The sequence below is a fragment of the Amphibalanus amphitrite genome, unplaced genomic scaffold (assembly GCF_019059575.1).
Source record: "Amphibalanus amphitrite isolate SeventyFive unplaced genomic scaffold, NRLGWU_Aamphi_draft 000779F_arrow, whole genome shotgun sequence".
Taxonomy (NCBI): Eukaryota; Metazoa; Arthropoda; class Thecostraca; order Balanomorpha; family Balanidae; genus Amphibalanus; species Amphibalanus amphitrite.
Genome location: NW_024882273.1, coordinates 267123 through 284301, shown reverse-complemented (window position 1 = coordinate 284301; position 17179 = coordinate 267123). Strand labels below are relative to the sequence as shown.

The 17179-nt window shown below is 47.8% G+C and overlaps 1 long non-coding RNA gene across 1 annotated transcript in view; it reads right to left on the bottom strand.

Annotated features, from left to right (window-relative positions):
• Window positions 1–17179, bottom strand: part of LOC122366028 — a 57432-nt gene that overhangs the window by 18276 nt on the left and 21977 nt on the right. The window contains exons 3-4 of the long non-coding RNA XR_006253823.1: window positions 4598–4698; window positions 4137–4313 (exon numbers count right to left, since the gene is read on the bottom strand). This is a non-coding gene — a long non-coding RNA (uncharacterized LOC122366028). The remainder of the gene's footprint in view (window positions 1–4136; window positions 4314–4597; window positions 4699–17179) is intronic.

Genomic DNA, 17179 nt, shown 5'->3' with positions numbered 1-17179 from the left:
CGGTGGTCTAAGGATTAGTTTGAGGCCCATTTGAGGCGGCCTTCGGCCGCCTCAAATCGAATTCAGCTCCAAAAACTGGCCTAGAAACATGTAAAACTCGAAAAAGTGAACCGAGGTCATCAAAGGTCAATGACCTGACTTGACCTTCAGGTGACCTTGACACCCACCCTAATGCATGAAGGCAACATCATATCACATGTTTGAATGCTTGAAACCACGAAAAGACTGCAAACGCGCGGCTAATGCGAGCCGACATACGCCGATTCGCGATACCGGCCAAACATGGTCTCGAAAAGTAGGTCACAGGTCAAAGGTCATTAGGGTCAGGGTCATGAAATTTTCAGGGTAGGTGTAAAATTAATTAACGCGAGGGTACTGAAAATTTCATCGCGATCGGCCGCTTTTTACGCGAGTTATTCGCGAAAAACCATGGGGGGGGGTCCGTTCGACCCCCCCCCCCTATACGGGCGAGGGTTAAGCAACCAACAAACGGTAAACAACACTAAGCTAATTTATTTATATTTATTTTATTTTATATTTTTAAAAATTCCAAAGAAACATTTTCACTGTTGAACAAAAATCTTGATCTTTTTTCATTTGCCTATAATGACTTTTGGGACCAAAATTTTTCACATTTTTATTTTTTGAAAATAAAATTCATGTCATTGCAAATCGACGTGCAAAAAATTAGAAAGGTGTTCTTTCTATAAGTTCCTCATTTTCCCGCAAACAAAATGGGTTTCGGAGGGGTTAATACGACCCCAGCACGCCGTTTCGCTTCTAATAGAGCTAGAGCCTTGCGGGAAAAATGAGCGTGTGTGCCGTTACAAGTCGCAGCGATTGGTACCCGATTTTAAGGTCTCAGGTTAACCGGTAGCGTGTGAGGACAGGTCAAGTGACTGAAGTTACGGATTCGGTTTTTAATAAATAACTTCGCAAAAAATGGCCGCAGAGCCGCGATTTTGGCATCATTCAGTTTGCCTAGCTCAGGTGCGTCGAATGGTGTACTTTTGGTTAGGGTGAGGTCAACTTAAGGAGTTGACCTCGGGTCAAGGTCAGGTCAGAGCCCCTCAGGTCACGAAGCTGGGCAAAGGGTATCATATGGCACATCATTCGATTCGGCAGCACAACATCCCTAGAAAGTTTTAGCAGTTACAATGTTCCCGACATTTGGGTCGCCAGCCTAGCCCCGGAATGCCCATCCAATGAACTAGGACCTTCCAAGCGTCACCATACAATCGGGTACTATTTAGTCAGAGAGGGGACGCTAGTAATTTCCAGGAACCTCTAGCTCTATCAAGATCTGAACGGTGGGGGGGGGGGGGAGGGTTCATTGACTCTTCCTCTTTACGTTAACGGCCGGTAAAACACCTTAACTGGCGATAATTTAGCCATTTTTTTATAGTAAAGGACGGTAACTAGAGCATTGAAAAAAACTATGGTAAATATGCCGTTAACATCAATAGCGGCGGAACACCTTCAATTAAGGAGGGGGGGGGGGGGGTGCACTGCCGACTTTTGGTCCCATTCTTTCCATGCAACGCCCATAGGTCTAATGTTAAAATTCCCAAATCAAGGGGGAGGGGGTGGGCATGGTGCCCTTCCCGTTCCGCCGCCTATAGTTAACATGCAGGGGAGAGAGGTTATATTGCGCCATGTTCTTTAATGCGCCACACCTTCCTCCTGCCCAAAATTCGATTCGAACGAATACTCGAATGTGTGCATTTACTTCACCACAAATAACTCGCTCTTATGCCGGTCCATAGGGGCAGGTGAGGTGTCTCATTTTTCTCGCAGACCTTTTTTGTGATTTCCTCTATTTTCTTACGCGAAACAGTCTATTTCGACCTTTGCTAGTGTCATGGTTTATCTTTGAGATAGTAATTCAACTAATAATCATTGTTAATTGCTCGTTTAATGGTAGTTTTAAAAGTTTATCACCACAAATATGTCGTCGCCATATTTGAAGCTCATGAAAAATGTGTTCCATTCGTAATTGCGCCCACCCTATTTGCGCCCTATTCTTCAACCCAGAGAAACAGCATCTGGTGGTTGGGACACATTTCATTGAACACTTTGATTATTAGAGCGCTCACCTTACCATTACCTTAGCCTTCACAGCATAAATGGTTAATGGGCTGACACGTTCAAATAGGCTACTTAGTTAGGTGGCAAACCGTTGTTTTTAATAGGGCGCTTTTACATGAGAGGCATGGGCGCTTTTTGATGGGGGAGTCCGTAAATGCGCCCTTTGCAGATGTGCCGGAAAGCTTTTATCTTGTTAATTTGTCTGGGTGTGATACAAATTGGGAGTTGTTATTTGATGCCAAAATAACTGAGGTACAATTTGAGATACCTATCATCAAACATGACAGCTGGTCAACTTTAGCCGCAATAGGCCGATATCCTTAAGGTGGCGCAATATGACTTATCTCCCCCACATTTGTTATTAGAGCTGAACCCCTGCCGCAGTATTGCGTCGGGTGTGGACAACTACCGCCATCTGTTGACGGCGATACAAGTTCGGTTACTGCGGGACAGCCTAACTTCAGGCGCTCGTCACTCGCGCCATCTATGGAGAAGTCTACGAAACAGAAGTACGCCTTACCTCAGTTATGCGTTAGAGCTGAATCTCTCTTTGGTCTTATACCAATTTCCTTACCGTTTTTGTATCATCGTCAACCAACTGTTTGCTCTAGCCAATTGCTCTTCGAGTTTTTCGAATGGATGCAAATGCGATTTGAGTTTGCTTGTTTGTATTTGTTGTTGAGTGCTGATGTGTCACGAACTAAGGCCGCCACCACTAGGTCAGCTGGATTAGCTGGGCGAACACGGCGAACAGGGCGTGGCGCAGTTTTGAGGGACGACGGTGAAAACAGGGCGCCTGGGGCGATTTGATCAAGGTTCGTGAAATTTACACGTGACGTTTGGCATATAGAAGGCCCATGGAGCGGGAGAAGTTCTAAATGTCACGTGACTAATATGCCCTCCGGCGCCCTGTTTTCACCGGCGTCCGTTTTGGGACGGCGGTGAAAACAGGGCGCCTGGGGCGATTTGATCAAGGTTCGTGAAATTTACACGTGACGTTTGGCATATAGAAGGCCCATGGAGCGGGAGAAGTTCTAAATGTCACGTGACTAATATGCCCTCCGGCGCCCTGTTTTCACCGGCGTCCGTTTTGAGACCGAGCTGGGTCCTTTTTTGTCGACATTTTTGTGGCCAAATTGACGGGCAAGATTTGGTGAGTGACTGTATTGCACTGATGTCATGTTTAGTTACCCTCGTATGTCATGAAATGTCACTATCAGACTATCAGTCATGTAGAAACTTACTTTCTATGTGTTTTGTGAAGGTCAGGCATTGGATCTGATGGATGCTTTTCCCCACCCAAACATGTCCGTGCATATATCAGATTTGGTAATTGCATGTTACTTTCACAGTAACCGATTGGCTGAGGATGTCAAGATAACTGGTCGATGAGCCACTGAACGATGACTTAGCTGAATACAAAGGAAGATTTTAGGCATGAATTTTGCTGATTCAATCACGGGCAAATCACAGTTAAATGGCCACAACATTTGTTTTTGTTTCGTTGGGTTAGCCCCTTTCGGTCTGACAAGGCCGTTTCAGAGCCGGAAGGATGATAGGAATAAGGGGGAGACATTGGTCTGGGCAGGCACCCTAGAGAGTCGCAGGGACTGAGCCTATCCCGAAGGTCAGGCCGACCAGCCCCCCCCCCCCCCCCAAGTACTCGCTACACCCGGCCACAGGTGCGCTCCCTCGGGGGAAGCAGTGCCGCTCCAAGGGAGCAAGCAGCCCGAATGAGATAAAGGTGCCTGGAAGCATGCTTTAACATGATTTCAGATTGAATTTAAATGAGGGCAGGCGGCCAACCACACATATAGTGATTCATATGAACGATAAATACCACGCAAATAGTGAATAATCGTGAGCTCCCTACATTCTTTTAGTGGTTTTCTGATGGAGAGTCAGACGCCAATGACGTCAGACAGCCTGACAAATGACCAAACATCTGACTGGAATCAAAGGTCAGGTAGGCCAAATTTCAGCTATCCAGCTCAAACGCATTCCGAGCAATCGGAAAACGGTTTCAAGAGGTGGCACAAACCCCGTACCATGGACAGCGAGGGCGAAGGAGGCTGTCCAGAGTCGGAGTCGGAGTCACGGAAAATCCACCGACTCCGCGGCGCTGGGCGGAGTGCCGTGACACCGGTCTACACTGGAGGACGCCTGCAGCGTCGCTGGACCGAGCTGTCAGCCGGTGCCCACCATGTGCTTGATGGTGCTGCCATCTAGCTGCGGAATGAACAGGTCAGCTGTGACCAGAGGGCGCCTCGGTCGGGTTACAGCGCTGATATAGCGATCAGACAGGCAGGACAGAGTAGAGGGAACATCTGACATCAGGAATGCGATTGATCAATGACTGTAAAACAGTACACCCAGGTGAATATATACGGCCGAGCATGACAAATGGCTCCAGATCAGAATAGGTCTCGATACAACATTACGGAAGAAAATGGCACTTGTGACTTCCACAGCGATAATCAAACCTCCGCTTCTATCCCAAACTTCTTACCTTTGCTAGTTTGGCCTTGTGGTGGCGGGATCACCGTCTGGCAGGGCAGCGGCTGAAGGCCCCTCTCCGGCTCTACCCGGCGCCACACCAGCACTCCACCACTGTGACGGAAGGCAGCACGGTTGGAGCGGTAGCACGCGGTTGGAAAGGCAACACAGAGGGCTGAACGGACGGGCGCCTTGCTGAGGTCGTCCAGACGGTAGCGCGTGCTGTAGTAGCGTCACTGAGACTAGTATCAGGTAGTCCAATCAGGTAGGTAGATTCAGGGCAGACATGTCCATGGATCCGAGTGATGGATCTATGATCTCAGTGGATCTCGAAGCAAAGTACAGGTTGGGATCTATGATCCCTACGGATCCGGCGTGAAAAATATGTACATCTTGGATCTATGATCTCATATGATCTGACGATAAATTTAGAGCATGGATCTATGATCTGAGTGGATCCCATCATGCACTACATTTGAAACCATGTTTTAAAGGGTTTCTATGTCAATAAGTGACACAAAACTATGGATTATGACGTGCGATTACATAAAATCACTAAAACAGAACGCTTGTAAGTTGAAACAAGTGCTTTTTGGGATATGTGTTGACAAAAAATAATTGAGGATCCATGATCTCACTGCCCACTGGATCTCAAGCAAAAAATGAGACTCGGATCTGTGACCCCTACGAATCTCTCGATAAATTACATAGCTGGATCTATGATCCCGTCGAGTCCGAGGTCAAGTTCCGTGGGATCAGATCCCAGATCCATTTTCTCGTATCCATGCACATGTCTGATTCAGGGTATATTGAATTAAGGGGTAAGACCAAGTTAAGTAGGCATGATCTCCGCAATTCTCTTGTTTTGTAAGTCGGTTTTCATAATCACAATATGATTTTTGATATCATGAAGTTTGTAGGGGATAGTGGGGCAAAGCGGCCACCCATCGTTTTAGCCCTCCACAGCTTTAACGATGGGTGGCTTTAGCGTTTTAGCTTTAGCGTTTTAGGAGCTGGCTTCCGGTGGGCCGGTGCAAGATTCTTAGAGATAAGGTTGGGACACTAGTCACGTGATCCTTTTTCCTGCTTTTCCCAACCCTCCTCTCGATTTTCATAAGCCTTGATTTATTGTTGAAACACTTTGCAGAGAGGCGTTTGTAGTTAATTTATTTACAAAAACTAATTCAATAATATTTGAAATTAACCAGCACATTTTTATTCGCAATCTCAAACAAAAGTTGAATTCATTCGCGTTTCATTAAATTTATCAGCTGGCAACCATCACCCATCGTCCTCGATGTAGTCGAACTTGGCGCACTCGGATAGTGCTCGAAATTTGTGACGCTTACTTGTTGCTATGGCGACCGGGTAGTACCTACGCTTTTCATTCGTCAACAAGTGCTTGCGGTCACACTTTTGAATACAGTCTTTATGCGTCAGTTTGTGTGACGCGTCATATCTGAAACATATTTCGTGAGGCTCCAAAACCATTAAATTCATCTCCTTCAAAAAAACTGTTTTGTAACATTTTTGATATCTTTTTTGGGCTTAATTGCTAGCTCCATTCAAGAGAGTTAAGCGTCGTGAGGAATATCATCATGAAGATTATGAGCATATTTGATTGACCGAATCCTCAATATAATCTGAATGAAAATGACAAATTAGCAAAATTCGGGTATATTCGATCACAGATCTTTGTCAACCGATACCAGCAGGCGCCACAATTGTAGATGTCAAAATACTTTTTGTTCAGTACACATGCACAACAGTAGATATATCCTCATGAAAAAGATTTATGGTTGGTAATTAATATACCCGAATTTTGCTAATTTGTCATTTTTATTCAGATTATATTGAGGATTCGGTCAATCAAATATGCTCATAATCTTCATGATGATATTCCTCACGACGCTTAACTCTCTTAAATGTGCAAACGTTACTAATGACCATAAACAAGCGTTAATAGAAACCATCAAAAACTCTGAAAAACTAGCAACCATGCAGGAGCGCCTCAATTTTTTGACAACTTGTCGCAAGAATCACATCATGCCAAGTTTCATTACAAACAGCCTTAAGCCAGTCACGAAGATTTTTTCGAGCTAGTGCAGTACTGCAAAAAAAGACAAGACAACTTCAGTAAGCAGTTGCTGAATGAAGCCATCCGTGAGACCCATCGTACACTAGCGTATTTGCATCGAGAATGTAACAGACTAGCTGCAAAACGTCCTCAGTATCTTCACCCACTGAACAGCTGGACAGTTGAACAGGCGACAAGAATCCACGGAGAGACAGCAGCCGCCTGCAGAAGAAGGTTAGCCAACAAGTACGAACGGCTTGTGCGAAGACAAGATGCAGCTCGTCAGACTCCCGATGACGAGGTACAAGAAGACACACAAGACAATGGCCGACTACTTAACGCAGCAGCAGCAGCAGCAGCAGCAGCAGCAGCAGCAGCAGCAGCAGCAGCAGCAGCAGCAGCAGCAGCAGCAGCAGCAGCAGCAGCAGCAGCAGCAGCAGCAGCAGCAGCAGCAGCAGCAGCAGCAGCAGCAGCAGCAGCAGCAGCAGCAGCAGCAGCAGCAGCAGCAGCAGCAGCAGCAGCAGCAGCAGCAGCAGCAGCAGCAGCAGCAGCAGCAGCAGCAGCAGCAGCAGCAGCAGCAGCAGCAGCAGCAGCAGCAGCAGCAGCAGCAGCAGCAGCAGCAGCAGCAGCAGCAGCAGCAGCAGCAGCAGCAGCAGCAGCAGCAGCAGCAGCAGCAGCAGCAGCAGCAGCAGCAGCAGCAGCAGCAGCAGCAGCAGCAGCAGCAGCAGCAGCAGCAGCAGCAGCAGCAGCAGCAGCAGCAGCAGCAGCAGCAGCAGCAGCAGCAGCAGCAGCAGCAGCAGCAGCAGCAGCAGCAGCAGCAGCAGCAGCAGCAGCAGCAGCAGCAGCAGCAGCAGCAGCAGCAGCAGCAGCAGCAGCAGCAGCAGCAGCAGCAGCAGCAGCAGCAGCAGCAGCAGCAGCAGCAGCAGCAGCAGCAGCAGCAGCAGCAGCAGCAGCAGCAGCAGCAGCAGCAGCAGCAGCAGCAGCAGCAGCAGCAGCAGCAGCAGCAGCAGCAGCAGCAGCAGCAGCAGCAGCAGCAGCAGCAGCAGCAGCAGCAGCAGCAGCAGCAGCAGCAGCAGCAGCAGCAGCAGCAGCAGCAGCAGCAGCAGCAGCAGCAGCAGCAGCAGCAGCAGCAGCAGCAGCAGCAGCAGCAGCAGCAGCAGCAGCAGCAGCAGCAGCAGCAGCAGCAGCAGCAGCAGCAGCAGCAGCAGCAGCAGCAGCAGCAGCAGCAGCAGCAGCAGCAGCAGCAGCAGCAGCAGCAGCAGCAGCAGCAGCAGCAGCAGCAGCAGCAGCAGCAGCAGCAGCAGCAGCAGCAGCAGCAGCAGCAGCAGCAGCAGCAGCAGCAGCAGCAGCAGCAGCAGCAGCAGCAGCAGCAGCAGCAGCAGCAGCAGCAGCAGCAGCAGCAGCAGCAGCAGCAGCAGCAGCAGCAGCAGCAGCAGCAGCAGCAGCAGCAGCAGCAGCAGCAGCAGCAGCAGCAGCAGCAGCAGCAGCAGCAGCAGCAGCAGCAGCAGCAGCAGCAGCAGCAGCAGCAGCAGCAGCAGCAGCAGCAGCAGCAGCAGCAGCAGCAGCAGCAGCAGCAGCAGCAGCAGCAGCAGCAGCAGCAGCAGCAGCAGCAGCAGCAGCAGCAGCAGCAGCAGCAGCAGCAGCAGCAGCAGCAGCAGCAGCAGCAGCAGCAGCAGCAGCAGCAGCAGCAGCAGCAGCAGCAGCAGCAGCAGCAGCAGCAGCAGCAGCAGCAGCAGCAGCAGCAGCAGCAGCAGCAGCAGCAGCAGCAGCAGCAGCAGCAGCAGCAGCAGCAGCAGCAGCAGCAGCAGCAGCAGCAGCAGCAGCAGCAGCAGCAGCAGCAGCAGCAGCAGCAGCAGCAGCAGCAGCAGCAGCAGCAGCAGCAGCAGCAGCAGCAGCAGCAGCAGCAGCAGCAGCAGCAGCAGCAGCAGCAGCAGCAGCAGCAGCAGCAGCAGCAGCAGCAGCAGCAGCAGCAGCAGCAGCAGCAGCAGCAGCAGCAGCAGCAGCAGCAGCAGCAGCAGCAGCAGCAGCAGCAGCAGCAGCAGCAGCAGCAGCAGCAGCAGCAGCAGCAGCAGCAGCAGCAGCAGCAGCAGCAGCAGCAGCAGCAGCAGCAGCAGCAGCAGCAGCAGCAGCAGCAGCAGCAGCAGCAGCAGCAGCAGCAGCAGCAGCAGCAGCAGCAGCAGCAGCAGCAGCAGCAGCAGCAGCAGCAGCAGCAGCAGCAGCAGCAGCAGCAGCAGCAGCAGCAGCAGCAGCAGCAGCAGCAGCAGCAGCAGCAGCAGCAGCAGCAGCAGCAGCAGCAGCAGCAGCAGCAGCAGCTTGCACCCCAACCACACAGCCAACAGGTACAGCAAGGGGGATCTCAGGGCGAGCCTACAGGATCGTCCAACGGGCGGAAGGACGCTGAGGATGAAGCTAGAAACGGCAATCTTGCCAAGCCGCATTTTCCCAACCAACCGACCAGGCAGGCGGGCCCCTTGAGTAGGGAGGCCGAACGATCGCTCTTGGGTGTGAAACGTAAAATAATGGCGATATATCGCAACCATCGTCCTGGTGACCTCAACTACACAGCTAAAGCCAAGGCCGAGCTGAACGCGCTTAAGCAGGACGATTGTGTAATTGTTAAGCCTTCAGACAAATGTAAGGGCCTAGCCATCATGGATAAGACAGATTATTTGGACAAAGCGCAGGTGATCACAAACACTTATGAAAAGATTGATCGCAACCCTACTGCTAAAACAGAGGCTAGCACCAAAAAGGTCATAGCACAAACACTTAAAGATAAGGTAGGTCAAGACATTGTGGACATCCTACGCCCCCACCATTCTCGCTGCGCAGAACTATACGGCCTGCCTAAAACTCACAAGACAGGCATTCCTCTGAGACCTATTGTGTCTGCCATAGATGATCCTCTGGATAGGCTATCATGGCTATTAGAGCAGGTCATTTCCCAGCTACTTCAGTACGTGCCTGCCCACCTTAAGAGCACTGATGATTTTTTATCTAGGTTGAAGGAGACCTACCCTGCCGGCCTCCCGGAAGGGAGCACAATCTTTAGCGTGGACGTAAAGAATCTTTATGGCAATGTGCCTACCGGGGAAGCGATAGACGCAGTCATCGCGCTAATCGAGGAGCACCGGGCTGATTTGAACTTATTTGGACTAGACACGGATGACATCAGAACGCTGCTACAACACTGTCTCCAAAACAACTACCTCAGGTTTGGGGACTCGTACTTCAAGCAGACCCAGGGCCTGGCTATGGGATCCCGCATCGCTCCAACCCTAGCAGTTGTGTTCATGGGCTCACTCGAGAAGCAGTTTTGGAATCACCCTAGGGGTTTGAAGCCGAATACCTACATGCGCTACATAGATGATGTGTTTGCAGTATGGACACACGGGGCAGAGAGCTTATCCGAGTACCTAGACTTTCTAAACACGAAACATGATACGATCAAGTTCACGATGGAGCGGTCTGATGCAAACAGATCTCTCCCTTTCCTTGATGTACTAATTACAGTAAAGGACAACGGCACGTACACTACACAGCTGTACATTAAGCCCACTGCCGCAAAACTTGTCCTTCACTTTCAATCGGCCCATCCATTCACGACCAAAAGGGCAGTCCTAACAGGACATGTCAAAAGAGCCATTCGGATAAGCTCCGATATCCCAAGTAGGGACAAGAGCCTGGAGGCGATCACATCTCTATTTAAGATGAACGGGTATCCAGCTAAGCTCATCAAAAGTGTCATGTTAAAGGAATGCTCTCGTGCAAACAGGGGGGTAGCTAGGGTACAGAGGGACAAAAGGAAGAGCAGGGGAACAGTTTACGTCAAACTACCTTTCATAAATGATGAAGTGGCCTCCAAGGTCCAAAAAGTGCTGAAAACATCAGAATTTCCCATTCTTGCAGCATGGACAAACCAAAACACACTCAAAAGACAGCTAGTGCGGTCAGCTCTCAAAGACCCACCGTGTCCTTCAGGCAGACAGCACTGCCACGCTTGCCAAGCTGGGCTGCGCGGAAAGTGTCACACGAAAAATGTAGTGTACGAATTAAAATGTAGCCTGTGCAACAAGACTTACGTAGGAGAAAGCGGTAGGCCAATACGACTGCGATATAACGAACACTTACGAGATGGCACCAACAAGAAACTAGGCACACCAATGGGTGAACATTTCGCGCACGAGCACCCAGACCTGACCCCAACGGACACGACTCTGACAGCACGCATCGTACGCAAATGTAAAGATGAAGCTGACAGGAGGATTGCTGAATCCATCGCCATCCGCGACAGGATGCCAGCTATTAACGATAACAGCACCTCTTGGCAGCTACTTCCAAAGTAGGTTAGCTTTTTTCACGAGCTTACCACGTTAAAAAGTGACTGCGTATATTACTTTTGTTTTGCATACATGTTGTATATGTCCTAACTTTGTCCAGGGTATGAGTATAGTAAAATGTAATATGCTCATATGTACTCATTTATGTATATAATGTTCATTTATGTGCAATATGCTCATGTAATTGCTCATTCACTGTGTACAGTAGGTCTATTAAAAAAGTCCCCAGCACCAGTGGGCGCTGCCTTCGCTGAGCCGAACCCCCGTCTGCCTGTCCCATATCGCGCCGGGCTCAGGTCAGGTAGGGTCAGCGGGACCGCTCGGTCCGGCCCGCGGGCGGTGGACGGGCGGCCGGTAACGCTTTCCGCCAGCCAGCTGTAGAATCCAACAAACGGGACGGCCACCGCTCAGCGCAGCGAAACCGGTGTTAAAGAATGGCAGTAGATGTTCATGGCCACAATGATTATGAGACAGTCATTGTTAGCCCGTGCCCCACAGGAATGCCTAGACTCTCACGCCCTGTTGGAGGAGAAATGGGGATTGAGCATCATTCTTATAACTCAGCTTTGGCATTTAAAGGAAATAGTTCACTTTTAACATGGGGTTTTGAGCTGGAATAGCAGTTTCGTAGCTTGAGCTGAGACTAGCACAAATCAGGAGCTTTTACGGCTCAACGATCACCCTAGACGAAGAAATTCCATTTCTCGTTCCGAAAAGAGTGCCTTGTAGAGGAATGCGTGCCTTGCACAGGAATGCAGCCACGTCATCGTCAGCCAATCAGCGTGCTGCTTACAGCCAATGCAGTATTCGTAGGTTTGAGCTACGCAATATGATTGGTCAATGCGTAATAAGCTTCCGCGTCAAACATTATTTTACATAGAATATAGTTCGCCCTATATTAACCCTATTAGTGGCAGGCTCCTGGCTACCCCATATTAGTGGCAGGGGGGGGGGGGGGCTGTTTACGACCCCCCCTTGATATCTCGAGATCTAACCGGCCGATTTTCAAAATTCAAACGGCATTCGATTTGGCTCAACGAAATCTACATTTCTAGAAAAAATAAAATTAAAAAATGTCAATAGGGGGGTAGAGGGGGGTAAAAAAGGGCAAATTGCAGATACATTTTAGACTGTTTATCACGGCCAGGTTTCTGAACCAATCTTAACGCAACTTTTGCCGATCGATAGAGAATGAACCAGGAATTCACATGGATCCTAAAAATATGCATTTTCAAAAATCATAGGCGGATACAGATCATTGAGATTGGGGGTACACAAAAAGTATAGTAAATAAGGTTTTTGTTGGTACTGTTTCTAAAAAGGGTGGCAATGGTCTTGTTATGTTACAATTTTCTTATGAGAGAACGACTAAAATTGTATTGGTCATGCATAGGCGGTGTCAGGGCACCTATGTTGGGAGGTAAAAAATAACCCCCCTTTTTGGACGCCTGGATCCGCCTATTATAGCAAAAACGTGTCAAAAGAGGATGCACAATAACTTTGTATATGTTATCACATGATACCTTTCATTCACTGTTCGTAAAACTGGTGCAGCATCGTGATCTTCGCCCAAATGACTCGCTTCACGAATAAGACCCCCCAATTCTGGAGCCGCCCCTGGTAAAGTTATGAACTTGAAATTTTCAGGGAATGTGCCCAATTTAGTTTTAGGAAAAGTCAGAAAATTTCAGCATCGTAGCTTCAGCGGTTTCGGAGATATTCCCGAAAAACCTGAGGGGTGGATAAAAACAACCCCTCCTGCCACTAATAGGGTTAAAAGAAAGAAAATAATTGTTTTTACAAAAAGGTTTTATTTTATTTCATGATTATTTTGAGCATAAAAAATCATAAATCAATAGCAAAATACTGATTCCAGGAAAGTGGACTGTTTCCTTTAAGTGACATTCGAAGTAGCGTCAAAAGTAGCAAAAAGAAGAAGAAAAAATACTTCAGCCAATTTTGGACCGGGTCATAGCCAGAGGTCATGTCACTAGAGGTCATCGATGGTAAAATTTTGCTTAGACAGGGTGCGTTGCGCGCATTGGTGCATTGGGTTTCCAATTTCCATGGAAACATCAACAGACTCGGAAGCTCGCAACAGGGGCGCGGGAACTACTTTCCGACTGGGGGCACAACATAATAGAGATCAACCTGGGGTCCCCTCAAATCTAGTTTTCTCACCGGTTTTAGGCCACTTATTTTTCATCCCTCGGCTTTTTCAACAAAAAAGAAAACATTTGCAAAAAAGTGTGGTATTTCGTCTCAAAGCTGTGGGGGCACCGCCCCCACGGCCCCAGAGTTGGGGGGGGGGGCAAGCTGCCCCCACTGCCCCCCCCCCCCGGCTCCCGCGCCTATGGTTCGCAACGCTAGCGTGGAGCCGAATTCATATCAACCGCCGCAACAATGCAGCAGCGCAGCGCAGCGTGCTGCAGCGCGGGGCCGTGAAACACCGCCCAGGGCTATCCATGTGTCAGGGCAATCCAACCCACGTGATGGGCTCGGCCCCAGCGGAGCATGAGGTCCAGGACTCCCGCCCAGGCCCCCTGTCTCCCCCTAATTCCTATCATCCTTCCCACTCTGAAATCGACCGAAAGAGCCTAACCTAACACAGCAATCAGCTCGTTTACCGCTATGTCTGAAATCTGAATAATATTGTCAGATTTAATTAGGGTCAACGGCTAAGCATGTAAATAACAACAACTGCCACCATCGGTATTATGAGGAAAAGCAATTGCTTTCCACAAACACTTAAAAGTTTTTAGCTTAAAACTTGCATGAAATTAATTTTACCAGCCTCGTGTTTCTCTTATCAAAACGCTTCCAATGAATCAAAAGTTGATCTTTAAAGGTCATTTGAAAAATTTGGCCTATGTTCAAAGACATGACCTGACCAGAAATGGTCATAATGCATAGCAGGATATAAGATCCGTATCGTGGAACTTTACAAACACTTCAGATGATTTCATAAGTCAAGCATGTCTCTCTAAAAAGTTAATTGTTTTCAAAACGGACTTCGCTGAGGAAAACTAAATATTATATAATATTATATAATATTTAGTTTTTCTCAGCGAAGCCCGTTTTAATAAAACAATTAACTTTTCAGAGATTTATTAACCTGAGGAAAAGAATAATGACGCTTCGGCAACATTAAGCATGTCTATCAAAAATAATTATTACATGGCTCATATGTAAGCTGGGTGTGTGAACATGCTTGCGAATATGTTGAACGCAACTGATAATGTTCTGTTGGCCACAATTTCTATATTTAATTTATCCTCCAGAATTTCTTATTTTTGTTAATGACACCTTGACGATGTCGAGAAAAAAAACGCTCAGGAGATTTATCAGCCTGAGATACATTCAGTATAAGGAAGGTTCAAGGGTGCTAGATTCCTTCCGTCCTCACTATCCTCAGGAAAAACCAATCAACATCGCCCCTAGTCTTCATGCTTCCCTCTCTGGACTGGAGGTCACCCCACCAACCAACCTGTAGTTGATGTCGGATCCATTCCAGGACACATAATCCTCTTCGGGTGACCGTTTGGAAGACGGCTGGACCGCCCTGACAGGGCAATCGTCCCACGGGAACAGTCTCGCTTCCGCAGATCACTGTCGCTGGCTCGCACAACCCAATTTATACTACACCACAGCCTAGTTATGTAATAGCTCAGCTCGTTATGTTCTGTTACAAGGGCCTTTTCAGACCGAAAAAGATGGCCCCCAACAAAACAAACAATTTTCTCATTTAGTATTGTATCTCATCAAGCACCACATGTTTTCAGAGTGTTTATTATGCGTTCCGTCCAAAAAAGTGCAGTTCAATTTTCTCCCATTGACTTGAGCTTTGAGCGATCTCAAAATTGACACGGCCTCTCTGTCAACAATGTCAAACTTGCAAAAAAACGTTTCACGGTTTCAAATACATATAATGTTGCCCATTAGAATCGCTGAAAGTTCTGAAGCGATCGGTTAGTCGGTGTATTTAGATATGATGAGCACATGAACTTTCCTTGAGGTAATTTCACTTGACGTAACCTGATGTTATGACCTTGAATTGGGCGAATATGAATTGGGCGGGAAAAAATGGGTCATTTGAAATCTTAAAATGCTAGATTTTAACAAAAACTGCAAACACTATCCCGGCCAAATATTGAGTGAGAAGGGAGCGATTCCCCGACCCCATGTTTAGCTCCTATAATTGAGCTAGCTGCTAGAGCCTCGCGAAAAAAAAAAACGAGCGCTTGCGTCGTTACGTGACGCAGCGACTGGCACCCCATTTTAAAATATCAGTGACCTCTTAGGGCAGGTCAAGGGCCCCAAGGCATTTGATCGGTTCTTGGTATATAACTAAACGCATTTTCGTCATTTCGATACAATCGTGTTTTCTGTTCTCAGACGCGTCGATTTATATGCTTTTTTGTTTAGGTGAAGCAATTTAGGATGTTTACCTCAGGTCAATGTCATGTTAGGGCAACGCAGGTCACGAAGCTGTTGAAGGAGGACATGCTGCATAACATTTGTTTCGGCAAGTCTTGCAAAGTCCATTGATGGCTATCCCGACTGGCTAGCTCATTTTGATCTGGAGTTATTGACGAAACACTCCTATGACCCTAGTGACGTCATAAATGACGTCACGCAAGGTGAACAATGCAAAAGTGAAGCATTAGACCTTGCCAAGAATGCATGAAGTCACGATTTCATGTGCTTGAGGTATAGTTTCTGATCATTTCCGACGCCAAATTAACGGTTTCCATAATTCCCCATTATGCTTATACGACACTTAAATAATGCATTGCGGATTGCATCATTTTATAACCGACAACCGTGCAGATGTTTACCTAAGACGTCATATTTAAGTGACCTGACCTGAAAACGTGGTTGATGTCAAGTGATCCGGCTTGAATTAAATGTAAGGCATGTGAAATGTCAGCCTTCTATCATCAGTGTGCTTTGAGCTACCGCAAAAAATGCATGGTGGCGGCATCCACCCCTTCTTCTCGGCCGGCGAGGGTTAAACCTCGCTTCGAATTATTGCAGATAATGATGTGACCAAAAGCAAAGCATTATTCTGTGTCTAGAACGGCCGCTGACTTGTTGGACAAGATCCCCAATCTTAATTCGCTAGATGGGAATAAAATACTCGGTATGTGATACATATAGTTATACCCCTCGATTTGCCCTCACGGTAAGTCTATTCTAATCATCACTGTCGCTTTTTCATCCGAGATGATGTCGCCGCTAAACGGGTTGTTTTGTTTGCTTGCTTGCGCTGAATGGCCATTACAGATTATTGAAGGATTATGATAAAATAGGAATGGGGCAAGGGAGGATATGCACTGCAGGTGTTTAATTTAGATCACAAAGGCATCATTTCCGACATTGTGCAGAGTCATTATCTTCCCCTCCTCTGCACTGCGGCATCTCTGCGCCCCACACACGGCGTCCTCACTCCACGGCCGGCCGCCGCCAACTGACCCCTCGCCGGGCGCCGCGACCTGACCCGTGTCGCTGCCGCGGCCTGCGCAATAGAGTCGGGGCTGGAATCCGGGGGTTCGGCCGGCCGGCCGCCTCTGGAGCGGGGGACTTTTTTAGTAGACCTACTGTACATGTCGTATGTGCCCTAACTGTGCCCAGGGTAAAAGTATAACGTGCTGCCCATTTAATTGTTTTGCAAACGCATTGTAACACCTTAAATTCGTATATGTATAAGCACACACGCACTTTAATCTTGTGCGTATATTAGGTTTTCCGTGTATTATATGTATTTGACTGCTGCGACTTTTAGAATTACCAACCATAAATCTTTTCCATGAGGATATAGGGGCATTCCAGGACAAAACGACCAATTTTTTTTTTTTAAAATGACACCCTTATATTTTTAAAAATTCTGAAACTTTGTGTATTGGGTAATCTGACACGCTGGAGACGGTTCTGCCAATATTAGACCTCTCCGACAAAAGGTCACAGAGTTATAGCCTGCGGCATTTTGGAGAGGTCACCCTAAAGACCAATCTTTGAGGGCATATATCTCAAAGAAAAAATATTTTAGGTATGAAAAATATATACCGATGGACTCAAAATTGATACAAAAAGATTTTGGCTATCTCGAATTTTTTTTCAAAAATTTTTCAAATTTTTTGATTTTGCGACCAATTTTTCAAAGACCTGGCTCGACCTT